The sequence below is a fragment of the Oncorhynchus masou genome, unplaced genomic scaffold, assembly GCF_036934945.1.
Source record: "Oncorhynchus masou masou isolate Uvic2021 unplaced genomic scaffold, UVic_Omas_1.1 unplaced_scaffold_5102, whole genome shotgun sequence".
NCBI lineage: Eukaryota > Metazoa > Chordata > Actinopteri > Salmoniformes > Salmonidae > Oncorhynchus > Oncorhynchus masou.
Window position 1 is genome coordinate 3,480 of NW_027011505.1, and position 13,394 is coordinate 16,873.

General features: G+C 42.9%; 1 pseudogene; it reads left to right on the plus strand.

The window, feature by feature from the left end:
• The first annotated feature begins 4,054 nt into the window (after positions 1–4,054).
• On the plus strand, positions 4,055–12,565 carry LOC135535755 (kelch-like protein 30; annotated as a pseudogene).
• The last annotated feature ends 829 nt before the right edge of the window (positions 12,566–13,394 follow it).

The window sequence follows — 13,394 nt, forward strand, 5'->3', positions numbered from 1 at the left end:
GATAGACATAATTGATGCATCCAGTCTCAGTACTGCCCTGTATATATGAAACATACAATGGTCTAATGGTCCTTCCTCCCTTTCCACTTTACCCTACTTGTTTGAGTCTTCCTTTTCCATCTCCCCTCCCCCCTCCCCCTTACACTCCCCCTCTCTCTCTCTCCCTCTCTCCCTCTCTCTCTCCTCCCCCCCCCCCCCCCCTCCTATTTATCATCATCATCCTCCTTTTCCATTTGTTTCTTCTCTCATTCACTTTTCATCTAATGCATCTTCTCTCTTCATCCTTCCTTCCCCTTCATCCCCTCCTTCCCCCTCTCATCTTAGGGGGCTCGAGGGTTCCCAATCCAACACCTGTCGACTACAGAGACCATACATCACTGAGGGACGGTGGGTGACGCTCCATGTTCGCCCCGACTAACCACATCTTGCAGCCTGCAGGTGGATACAGACACGATCGAGGAAAGAGACTAATGGGAACTATAGCAACTAGACCTATAATGATCATAGGAACTAGACCTATAATACCTATAATAGACATATAATAGACATATAATAGACCTATAGAACTAGACCTATAATAGACTATAATAATATACCTATACCGAACTAGACCTATAATAGACCTATAGGAACTAGACCTATAATAGATTTCATAATAGACATATAATAGACCTATAGGAACTAGACCTATAATAGACCTATAATAGACCTATAGGAACTAGACCTATAATAGACCTATAATAGACCTATAGGAACTAGACCTATAGGAACTAGACCTATAATAGACCTATAATAGACCTATAATAGACCTATAATAGACCTATAATAGACCTATAGGAACTAGACCTTTAATAGACCTATAATAGACCTATAGGAACTAGACCTATAATAGACCTATAGGAACTAGAACTATTATAGACCTATACGAACTAGACCTATAATAGACCTATAATAGACCTATAATAGACCTATAGGAACTAGACCTATAATAGACCTATAGGAACTAGACCTATAATAGACCTATAATAGACCTATAATAGACCTATAAGAGACCAATAATAGACCTATAATAGACCTATAAGGAACAATAATAGACCTATAATAGACCTATAATAGACCTATAGGAACTAGACCTATAATAGACCTATAATAGAACTATAATAGACCTATAATAGACCTATAATAGACCTATAATAGACCTATAATAGACCTATAATAGACCTATAATAGACCTATAGGAACTAGACCTATAATAGACCTATAATAGACCTATAATAGTAATAGACCTATAGGAACTAGACCTATAATAGACCTATAATAGACCAATAATAGACCTATAATAGACCAATAATAGACCTATAATAGACCTATAATAGACCAATAATAGACCTATAATAAACCTATAATAGAACAATAATAGACCTATAATAGACCTATAGGAACTAGACCTATTATATACCTATAGGAACTAGACCTATAATAGACCTATAACAGACATATAATAGACCTATAGGAACTAGACCTATAATAGACCTATAATAGACCTATAAGAACTAGACCTATAATAGACCTATAAGAACTAGACCTATAAAAGACCTATATGAACTAGAACTATAATAGACCTATAATAGACCTATAGGAACTAGACCTATAACAGACCTATAAGAACTAGACCTATAAAAGACCTATATGAACTAGACCTATAAAAGACCTATATGAACTAGACCTATAATAGACCTATAATAGACCTATAAGAACTAGACCTATAATAGACCTATAAGAACTAGACCTATAAAAGACCTATATGAACTAGACCTATAATAGACCTATAATAGACCTATAGGAACTAGACCTATAACAGACCTATAAGAACTAGACCTATAAAAGACCTATATGAACTAGAACTATAATAGACCTATAATAGACCTATAAGAACTAGACCTATAATAGACCTATAATATACCTATAATATACCTATAATAGACCTATGATAGACCTATAATAGACCTATAATAGACCTATAATAGACATATAATAGACCTATAATAGACCTATAGGAACTAGACCTATAATAGACCAATAATAGACCTATAATAGACCTATAATAGACCTATAATAGACCTATAATAGACCTATAATAGACCTATAATAGACCTATAGGAACTAGACCTATAATAGACCTATAGGAACTAGACCTATAATAGACCTATAGGAACTAGACCTATAATAGACCTATAGGAACTAGACCTATAATAGACCTATAGGAACTAGACCTATAAAAGACCTATAACAGACATATAATAGACCTATAATAGACCTATAGGAACTAGACCTATTATAGACCTATAATATACCTATAATACCTATTCCCTCATGACGCCAGGACAGCAGAGTCAATCACCACCTTCCGGAGACACCTGAAACCCCACCTCTTTAAGGAATACCTAGGATAGGATAAGTAACCTTCTCACCCCCCCCTTAAATGATTTAGATGCACTATTGTAAAGTGGCTGTTCCACTGGATGTCAGAAGGTGAATTCACCAATTTGTAAGTCGCTCTGGATAAGAGCGTCTGCTTAATGACTTAAATGTAAATGTAATAGACCTATAAGAACTAGACCTATAAAAGACCTATAATAGACCTATAATAGACATATAATAGACATATAATATACCTATAATAGACCTATAATAGACCTATAGGAACTAGACCTATAATAGACCACCTATAAGAACAAGACCAATAGGAGTTAGACCATTAGGAAGTAGACCTATAATAGACCTATAATAGACCTATAATATACCTATAATAGACCTATAATAGACATATAATAGACATATAATATACCTATAATAGACATATAATAGACCTATAGGAACTAGACCTATAATATACCTATAATAGACCTATAATAGACCTATAGGAACTAGACCTATAATATACCTATAATAGACCTATAATAGACCTATAATATACCTTTAATAGACCTATAATAGACCTATAATAGACATATAATAGACCTACTGGAACTAGACCTATTATAGACCTATAGTAGACCTATAATAGACCTATAATAGACCTTTAGGAACTAGACCTATAATAGACCTATAATAGACCAATAATAGACCAATAGGAACTAGACCTATAATAGACCTATAATAGACCTATAATAGACATATAATAGACCTATAGGAACTAGACCTATAGGAACTAGACCTATAATAGACCTATAATAGACCTATAATAGACCTATAATAGACCTATAGTAACTAGACCTATAGGAACTAGACCTATAATAGACCTATAATAGACCTATAGGAACTAGACCTATAATAGACCTATAATAGACCTATAGGAACTAGACCTATAGGAACTAGACCTATAATAGACCTATAATAGACCTATAATAGACCTATAGTAACTAGACCTATTATAGACCTATAGGAACTAGACCTATAATAGACCTATAATAGACCTATAGGAACTAGACCTATAGGAACTAGACCTATAATAGACCTATAATAGACCTATAATATACCTATAATAGACCTATAATATACCTATAATAGACCTATAATAGACCTATAATAGACCTATAGGAACTAGACCTATAATAGACCACCTATAAGAATAAGACCAATAGGAGTTAGACCATTAGGAAGTAGACCTATATTAGACCTATAATAGACCTATAATATACCTATAATAGACCTATGATAGACCTATAATAGACCTATAATAGACCTATAGGAACTAGACCTATAATAGACCACCTATAAGAACAAGACCAATAGGAGTTAGACCATTAGGAAGTAGACCTATAATAGACCTATAATAGACCTATAATATACCTATAATAGACCTATAATAGACCTATAATAGACCTATAGGAACTAGACCTATAATAGACCACCTATAAGAACAAGACCAATAGGAGTTAGACCATTAGGAAGTAGACCGATTAGACCTAGACTAATTCTCTATACTGTACAGACCTGTATACCTCTGCAGCCTGCCCGATCTACAGTGATAGATATGCTTTGTCATAATAAGTCAACGTTTTTTATTCTCAACATTGGTCGGGTCAGTTACCACCAGTGTTCTCTCTCTCCACAGGCACCACAATGGACTTTGTAGACATTGAGCACTATGACCCATACAATGACACCTGGGCCCGGACATGCCCTGCAGTGAAATACGTCACCAACTTCACAGCGACTGCCTGCCATGGTAAACTGTACGTGATAGGCTCCTGTGCTGTTAAGTACAACGCCTTGACTCTGCAGTGCTACAATCCCGTTATAGGTAGGTAGGAATGGCGTGGAGCATCACGTAGGTTAATATGCTCACAACATGGAGCCGTAACCAGTGGGGTTTTTTTGAAAGGGAAGTGATCCCCGATTCATGATTCCCCAATAATTGATTATCACTTTAGAAATGTTGCAGTAAATGGTGGTCAAAACATTATCCTTTTCAGATCCGTTTCAAATCTCTTGTCAGCGTAATGAAACATGTCGCCTACCACTCAGATGTAGCATGTGTTGTTCAGATTCATATCTCTACCTTTGTTCATTATTACAAATAAAAAAAAAAAAATTTTTTTTAGTAAGAATTAAAGGAAAAGCGAGTTAGGTTACAACACTTCTCAGATTCTCGAGCAGATCCTATCTCATATCTTTGCCCCGTTGTGCCTCTCTGTCCCCAAGATGGGTGGAGTATCATCTGCTCTCCCTTCATCCCCAAGTACCTGTCCTCTCCTCGCTGTGTCTCAGTGGAGGGGCTCATCTACCTGATCGCTGACAACACCAAGAAGGTTTACTGCTACGACCCACTGGCTAACATGTGGCAGAAGGTGGGTTAGGGTTTAGAGTTGGCATTAGGGTTAGGGTTAGGGTTAGAATTAGGGTTAGGAGTTAGGGTTTAGAGTTAGGGTTAGGGGTTAGAGTTAGGGTTAGGGGTTAGAGTTAGCATTAGGTTAGGGTAGGGTTAGGGGTTAGAGTTAGGTAGGGTAGGTTTAGGGTTATGGTCAGGGCTTAGGGTTAGGGTAGAGTTTGGGTTAGAGTTAGTGTTAGGGTTAGGGTTAGCCTTAGGGGTTAGGGTATAGGGTTAGGTTAGGGTTAGGGCCTTAGGGGTTAGGGTTAGGGTTAGAGTTAGTAGGTTATAGGGTTAGGGTATAGAGTTAGGTAGGGTTAGACCTATAATAGGTAGGGTTTAGGTTAGCCTATAGTTAGTTAGGGCCAGGCCAGCGTTAGGTTAGGGGTTAGGGAAGTGGGGGTTAGGGTTAGGGGTTAGAGGGGTTAGGGCCAGAGGGGTTATGGAGGTTAGGGATTAGAGTTGATAGAGTTATGGTTATGGTAGGGTTAGAGTTAGGTTAGGGTTAGAGTTAGGTAGGGTTAGAGGGGTTATGGAGGGTTAGGGTTAGATTAGGGTTAGGGGTTAGAGTTAGGTTTAGAGTTAGGGTTTAGAGTTAGTGAGCATACAGGGACACCTGGGCCCGGAGTTAGGTGCAGTGTTAAATAGGGGGGTTAGGGTTAGAGTTAGGTAGGGCCATTAGGGTTAGGGGTTAGAGCCTGGGTTAGGTTAGTGTTAGGGTTAGCTCTGCAGGTTAGGTTAGGTTAGGGTTAGGGGTTAGTAATGGCGTGGGTTATGGAGGGTTAGGTTAGAGTCAGAGCCATGGAGGGTTACCAGTTAGGGTTTTAGAGCCAGGAGAGGTTAGAGTTAGTGTTATGGAGGTTAGGGTTAGAGTTATCACTTTAGAAATGTTAGCAGTTAGGTGGTTAGAGTTAGGGTTTAGAGTTAGTGTTAGGGGTTAGGGTTAGAGTTAGGGTTAGGTTAGCGTTAGAGTTAGGGTAGGATGTAGGTTCAGAGTTAGGGTTATGGGGGGTTAGAGTTCAGGGTTAGGGGTTAAAGTTAGGTTATGGGGGTTAGGGTTAGAGTTTGGGTTAGGGTTAGAGTTACAACTAGGGTTCTCAGGTTATGGAGGGTTAGGGTTAGAGTTAGGTTAGGGGTTAGAGTTAGGGTTTAGAGTTAGGGTTTAGAGTTGGGTGTGAGGGGTTAGGGTTAGGGGTTAGAGTTAACATTAGCATTAGGTTAGGGTTAGGTTAGGGTTAGAGTTAGCGTTAGGGTAGGGTTAGGGGTTAGACCCAGGGTAGGGTTACATCAGTTAGGGTTAGGTAGAGTTAGGGTTAGAGTTAGTGTTAGGGTTTAGGGTTAGGCGTTAGGGGTTAGGGTTAGGGGTTAGGGGGTTGGGTTAGGGTTAGGGGTTAGGGGTTTAGGGTTAGGGTTTAGAGTTGCCATGCGTTATGGTGGGGTTAGGGTCAGGGGTTAGAGTTAGGGGTTAGGGTTTAGGGTTAGGGGTTAGGGGTTAGGGTTTATAGTTAGCAGTTAGGGGTTAGGGTTAGCGTTAGGGTTAGGGGTTAGAGTTATGGCTTAGGGTTTGGGGTTAGGGGTTAGGGTTATGGAGGGTTAGGGTTTGAGTTAGGGTTAGGGGTTAGAGTTAGGGTGATGGGTTAGATTAGGTTAGGGTTATGGTTAGGGGTTAGAGTTAGCAGGGTTAGAGTTAGGGTTAGGTTAGGGGTTAGAGTTAGGGTTAGGGGTTAGAGTTAGGGTTATGGAGGGTTAGGGGTTAGAGTTAGGGTTAGAGTTAGGTTATGGAGGGTTAGGGTTAGAGTTAGGGTTAGGGTTAGAGTGAGGGTTAGGGTTAGGGGTTAGAGTTAGGTTAGGGCATTAGAGTTAGGGTTATGGAGGGTTAGGGTTAGAGTTAGGTTATGGTGGGTTAGGGTAGAGTTAGGGGTTAGTTAGGGTTATGGGTTAGGGTTAGGGGTTAGGGTTAGGTTATGGAGGGTTAGGGTTAGAGTTAGAGTTAGGGGTTAGGGGTTATAGTTAGGTTAGGTTAGGGGTTAGAGTTAGCGTTAGAGGCCAGGAGTTAGGTGTTAGGGGTTGGAGTTAGGGTTAGGGGTTAGAGTTAGGGTTTAGAGTTAGCGTTAGGGTTAGGGGTTAGAGTTAGGGTTAGGGGTTAGAGTTAGGGGTTAGGGTTAGGGGTTAGAGTTAGGGGTTAGGGTTAGCGTTAGAGTTAGGGTTATGGAGGGTTAGGGGTTAGAGTTAGGGTTATGGTGGGTTAGGGGTTAGAGTTAGGGTTAGGGGTTAGAGTTAGGGTTATGGAGGGTTAGGGGTTAGAGTTAGGGTTAGGGGTTAGAGTTAGGGTTAGGGGTTAGAGTTAGGGTTATGGAGGGTTAGGGGTTAGAGTTAGGGTTAGGGGTTAGAGTTAGGGTTTAGAGTTAGGGTTTAGAGTTAGTGTGAGGGGTTAGGGTTAGGGGTTAGAGTTAACATTAGCATTAGGTTAGGGTTAGGGTTAGGGGTTAGAGTTAGCGTTAGCGTTAGGGTAGGGTTAGGGGTTAGAGGTAGGGTAGGGTTATGGTCAGGGGTTAGGGGTTAGGGTAGAGTTTGGGTTAGAGTTAGTGTTAGGGTTTAGGGTTAGCGTTAGGGGTTAGGGTTAGGGTTAGGGTTAGGGTTAGGGTTTAGGGTTAGGGGGGTTAGGGTTAGGGTTAGAGTTAGCGTTTGCGTTATGGTGGGGTTAGGGTCAGGGGTTAGAGTTAGGTGGGGGTTAGGTTAGGTAGGGTTAGGGGTTAGGGGGTTAGGGTTTATAGTTAGCATTAGGGTTAGGGTTAGCGTTAGGTTAGGGGTTAGAGTTAGGCTTATGGGTTTGGGGTTAGGGTTAGAGTTATGGAGGGTTAGGGGTTTGAGTTAGGGTTTAGGGGTTAGAGTTAGGGTGATGGGTTAGAGTTAGCGTTAGGGGTTAGAGTTTGCGTTAGGGGTTAGAGTTAGGGTTAGGGTTAGAGTTAGGGGTTAGGGTTAGCGGTTAGAGTTAGGGTTAGGGGTTAGAGTTAGGGTTATGGAGGGTTAGGGGTTAGAGTTAGGGTTATTGGTTAGAGTTAGGGTTATGGAGGGTTAGGGGTTAGAGTTAGGGTTAGGGGTTAGAGTTAGGGGTTAGGGTTAGGGGTTAGAGTTAGGGTTAGGGTTAGCGTTAGAGTTAGGGTTATGGAGGGTTAGGGTTAGAGTTAGGGTTATGGTGGTTAGGGGTTAGAGTTAGGGTTAGGGGTTAGAGTTAGGGTTATGGAGGGTTAGGGGTTGGAGTTAGGGTTAGGGGTTAGAGTTAGGGTTTAGAGTTAGGTTTAGAGTTAGTGTGAGGGTTAGGGCCAGGGGGTTAGAGTTAACATTAGCATTAGGTTAGGGTTAGGGTTAGGGTTAGAGTTAGCAGCGTTAGGGTAGGGTTAGGGTTTAGGGGTTAGGGCAGAGTTTGGGTTAGAGTTAGTGTTAGGGTTTAGGGTTAGCGTTAAGGGTTAGGGTTAGGGTTAGGGTTTAGGGGTTAGGGTTAGGGTTAGAGTTAGCGTTTGCGTTATGGTGGGGTTAGGGTCAGGGGTTAGAGTTAGGGTAGGGTTAGGGGTTAGGGTTAGGGTTTATAGTTAGCATTAGGGGTTAGGGTTAGCGTTAGGGTTAGGGGTTAGAGTTAGGGGTTAGGGTTAGGGGTTAGAGTTAGGGTTAGGGGTTAGAGTTAGGGTTATGGAGGGTTAGGGATTAGAGTTAGGGTTAGAGTTAGGGTTATGGAGGGTTAGGGGTTAGAGTTAGGGTTATGGAGGGTTAGGGGGTTAGAGTTAGGGTTAGGGTTAGAGTTAGGGTTTAGAGTTAGGGTTTAGAGTTAGTGTGAGGGTTAGGGTTAGGGGGTTAGAGTTAGCGTTAGTGTTAGGGTAGGGTAGGGTAGGGTTAGGGGTTAGAGTTAGGGTAGGGTTATGGTCAGGGGTTAGGGGTTAGGGTAGAGTTTGGGTTAGAGTTAGTGTTAGGGGTTAGGGTTAGGGTTAGGGTTAGGGGTTAGGGTTAGGTCTTAGGGGTTAGGGTTAGAGTTAGCGTTTGCGTTATGGTGGGGTTAGAGTTAGGGGTTAGAGTTAGGGTAGGGTTAGGGTTAGAGTTCGCGTTAGGGTTAGGGGTTAGAGTTAGCGTTAGGGTTAGGGGTTAGGGGTTAGGGTTAAGGTTTATAATTAGCATTAGTGGTTAGAGTTAGGCTTATGGGTTTGGGGTTAGGGGTTTGAGTTAGGGTGAGGGGTTAGAGTTAGCGTTAGGGGTTAGAGTTAGGGTTAGGGGTTAGAGTTAGGGGTTAGGGTTAGGGGTTAGAGTTAGGGGTTAGGGTTAGCGTTAGAGTTAGGGTTATGGAGGGTTAGGGGTTAGAGTTAGGGTTATGGAGGGTTAGGGGTTAGAGTTAGGGTTAGGGGTTAGAGTTAGGGTTAGGGGTTAGAGTTAGGGTTATGGTGGGTTAGGGGGTTAGAGTTAGGGTTAGGGGTTAGAGCTAGGGGGAGTTAGGTTATGGAGGGTTAGGGGTTAGAGTTAGGGTTATTGGTTAGAGTTAGGGTTATGGAGGGTTAGGGGTTAGAGTTAGGGTTAGGGGTTAGAGTTAGGGTTATGGAGGGTTAGGGTTAGAGTTAGGGTTAGGGTTAGAGTTAGGGTTATGGAGGGTTAGGGGTTAGAGTTAGGGTTCGGGTTAGAGTTAGGGTTTAGGTTAGTTTTAGGCCAGGGGTTAGGGTTAGGGGTTAGAGTTAGCATTAGCATTAGGTTAGGGTTAGGGTTAGGGGTTTGAGTTAGCGTTAGCGTTAGGGTAGGGTTAGGGTTAGGGTAGAGTTTGGGTTAGAGTTAGTGTTAGGGGTTAGGTTAGCGTTAGGGGTTAGCGTTAGGGTTAGAGTTAGCGTTTGCGTTAGGGTAGGGTTAGGGTTAGGGGTTAGTTAGGTTAGGGGTTAGAGTTAAGGTTAGGGGTTAGAGTTAGGGTAGGGTTAGGGGTTAGCGTTAGGGTTAGGGGTTAGAGTTAGCGTTTGGGTAGGGTTAATTTTAGGGGTTAGAGTTAGCGTTTGGGTAGGGTTAGAGGTTAGAGTTAGCGTTAGGGTAGGGTTAGGGTTAGGGTTAGGGTTAGGGTTAGCGGCGTTAGGGTAGGGTTAGGGTTAGGGGTTAGAGTTGGTAGGGTTAGGGGTTAGAGTTAGCTTTAGGGTTAGGGGTTAGAGTAAGGTAGGGTTAGGGGTTAGAGTTAGGGTTAGGGGTTAGAGTTAGCGTTAGGGTAGGGTTAAGGTTAGGGGTTAGATTTAGCGTTAGGGTAGGGTTAGGGTTAGGGGTTAGGGTTAGGGGTTAGGGTTAGGGTTTATAGTTAGCATTAGGGGTTAGGGTTAGGGATTAGAGTTAAGCGTTAGCGTTAGGTTAGGGTTAAGGTTAGGGGTTAGATTTAGCGTTAGGGTAGGGTTAGGGTTAGGGGTTAGAGTTTATAGTTAGCATTAGGGGTTAGGATTAAAGGATTAGAGTTAGCGTTAGCGTTAGGTTAGGGTTAGGGCTAGTGGTTAGAGTTAGCGTTAGCGTTAGGTTAGGGTTAGGGCTAGGGGTTAGGGTTTATAGTTAGCATTAGGATTAGAGTTAGCGTTAGCGTTAGGTTAGGGTTAGGGCTAGGGGTTAGAGTTAGAGTTATGGATGTAAGGATGGACTAGGGTAGAGTTTGGGTTAGATTAGGGTAGAGTTTGGGTTAGAGTTAGTGTTAGGGGTTAGGGTTAGGGTTAGGGGTTAGGGTTAGGTCTTAGGGGTTAGGGTTAGAGTTAGCGTTTGCGTTATGGTGGGGTTAGAGTTAGGGGTTAGAGTTAGGGTAGGGTTAGGGGTTAGAGTTCGCGTTAGGGTTAGGGGTTAGAGTTAGCGTTAGGGTTAGGGGTTAGGGGTTAGGGTTAAGGTTTATAATTAGCATTAGTGGTTAGAGTTAGGCTTATGGGTTTGGGGTTAGGGGTTTGAGTTAGGGTGAGGGGTTAGAGTTAGCGTTAGGGGTTAGAGTTAGGGTTAGGGTTAGAGTTAGGGTTAGGGTTAGGGGTTAGAGTTAGGGGTTAGGGTTAGCGTTAGAGTTAGGGTTATGGAGGGTTAGGGGTTAGAGTTAGGGTTATGGAGGGTTAGGGGTTAGAGTTAGGGTTAGGGGTTAGAGTTAGGGTTAGGGGTTAGAGTTAGGGTTATGGTGGGTTAGGGGTTAGAGTTAGGGTTAGGGGTTAGAGCTAGGGTTAGGGGTCAGAGTTAGGGTTATGGAGGGTTAGGGGTTAGAGTTAGGGTTATTGGTTAGAGTTAGGGTTATGGAGGGTTAGGGGTTAGAGTTAGGGTTAGGGGTTAGAGTTAGGGTTATGGAGGGTTAGGGGTTAGAGTTAGGGTTAGGGTTAGAGTTAGGGTTATGGAGGGTTAGGGGTTAGAGTTAGGGTTACGGGTTAGAGTTAGGGTTTAGAGTTAGTTTTAGGGGTTAGGGTTAGGGGTTAGAGTTAGCATTAGCATTAGGTTAGGGTTAGGGTTAGGGGTTTGAGTTAGCGTTAGCGTTAGGGTAGGGTTAGGGTTAGGTAGAGTTTGGGTTAGAGTTAGTGTTAGGGTTAGGGTTAGCGTTAGGGGTTAGCGTTAGGGTTAGAGTTAGCGTTCGCGTTAGGGTAGGGTTAGGGTTAGGGGTTAGAGTTAGGTTAGGGGTTAGAGTTAAGGTTAGGGGTTAGAGTTAGGGTAGGGTTAGGGGTTAGCGTTAGGGTTAGGGGTTAGAGTTAGCGTTTGGGTAGGGTTAATTTTAGGGGTTAGAGTTAGCGTTTGGGTAGGGTTAGAGGTTAGAGTTAGCGTTAGGGTAGGGTTAGGGTTAGGGTTAGGGTTAGGGTTAGCCCGCGTTAGGGTAGGGTTAGGGTTAGGGGTTAGAGTTAGGTAGGGTTAGGGGTTAGAGTTAGCTTTAGGGTTAGGGGTTAGAGTAAGGTAGGGTTAGGGGTTAGAGTTAGGGTTAGGGGTTAGAGTTAGCGTTAGGGTAGGGTTAAGGTTAGGGGTTAGATTTAGCGTTAGGGTAGGGTTAGGGTTAGGGGTTAGGGTTAGGGGTTAGGGTTAGGGTTTATAGTTAGCATTAGGGGTTAGGGTTAGGGATTAGAGTTAGCGTTAGCGTTAGGTTAGGTTAAGGTTAGGGGTTAGATTTAGCGTTAGGGTAGGGTTAGGGTTAGGGGTTAGAGTTTATAGTTAGCATTAGGGGTTAGGATTAAAGGATTAGAGTTAGCGTTAGCGTTAGGTTAGGGTTAGGGCTAGTGGTTAGAGTTAGCGTTAGCGTTAGGTTAGGGTTAGGGCTAGGGGTTAGGGTTTATAGTTAGCATTAGGATTAGAGTTAGCGTTAGCGTTAGGTTAGGGTTAGGGCTAGGGGTTAGAGTTAGAGTTATGGATGTAAGGATGGACTGATTCATCCTCTCCTCCTGGTTATTCCCCCAGGTCCAGCTGCTGCACATGCTCCATGAGAACGGAGATCTGGTGGCGTTGAACAGTCAGCTCTTTGCGACGGGGGTCACTGGAAGGGCATGGAGGGGGACTACGGGGTGGAGGTGGAGGTGTACAACAGAGCTTCTAACAGCTGGAAGGTGGAGTGTTTCCTACCAAGGCTCTGGATCTACAGCGGGACATGTTCTGTCTTCCTGGACCCCTCCCAGTGGTCCGACCCATTCCCCTCGATGAAACCTAAATGGAACTGTCGGGTCCGTGGCATGCAGCACTTCAAGTGGCAAGATAAAGGTGCTGGTACTCATTTTAGGTAATGATTTTAACTTAAAGGTACTGGTGTAGTCGACCAGATTGTAGGGGTGAATATTCTAGATGTGCAGTCAGCACTTAAAGGCCCAGTGAGTCAAAAACATGATGTTCCTGTGTTTTATATATATATATTTCCACACTATAAGCTTGGAATAATACTGTGAAATTGTGAAAATGACGACAGTGTAATTGCTGTTTGAAAAGACTCCCTGACATTTCAGCCTGTTTTGATGGGATGTCGTTTTGGCCTGCCTGGTGACATCAACAGACCGTACATTAGTTAATTGGCCAATAAGAAAGAAAGTTACAAACCTCTCTGCCAATTACAGCTAGTTTTTAGATTTCCACTCCCCACTCAGAACACTCCCGGAGAGTCCTAGCAATAATCATTTATTGAGAAATTGCTCTTTGCTAATTAAAATAAACCAGAGAACTTAATTGTTACCCAGAAATTATTTAATATGGAGACCTTTAATTAAGCAGTAGATGCAGGTATAATTCAAGTACTGAGCCCACGGCACTGAGCCCGCGGCACCGAGCCCGCAGGACCGAGCCCACGGCACCGAGACCACGGCCCCCCACGGCCCCCGAGCCCACGGCACCGAGCCCATGGCCATGACAGACTGAGGGTCATAGTGCACAGACTATTGTCAGACTTTTATGTCCAGGCTGTCTTGGCTGTCAGTTGCCTAGACTACTGTATGCATGTGGAACGTTGTTCATCTGGAGATTATGGAGGTTGTCTTTATCCAATAGCACGTGACTTGGTCCTCCATGCCGCCTTGCTCAATTCATCTTCCCTTGTTATTTT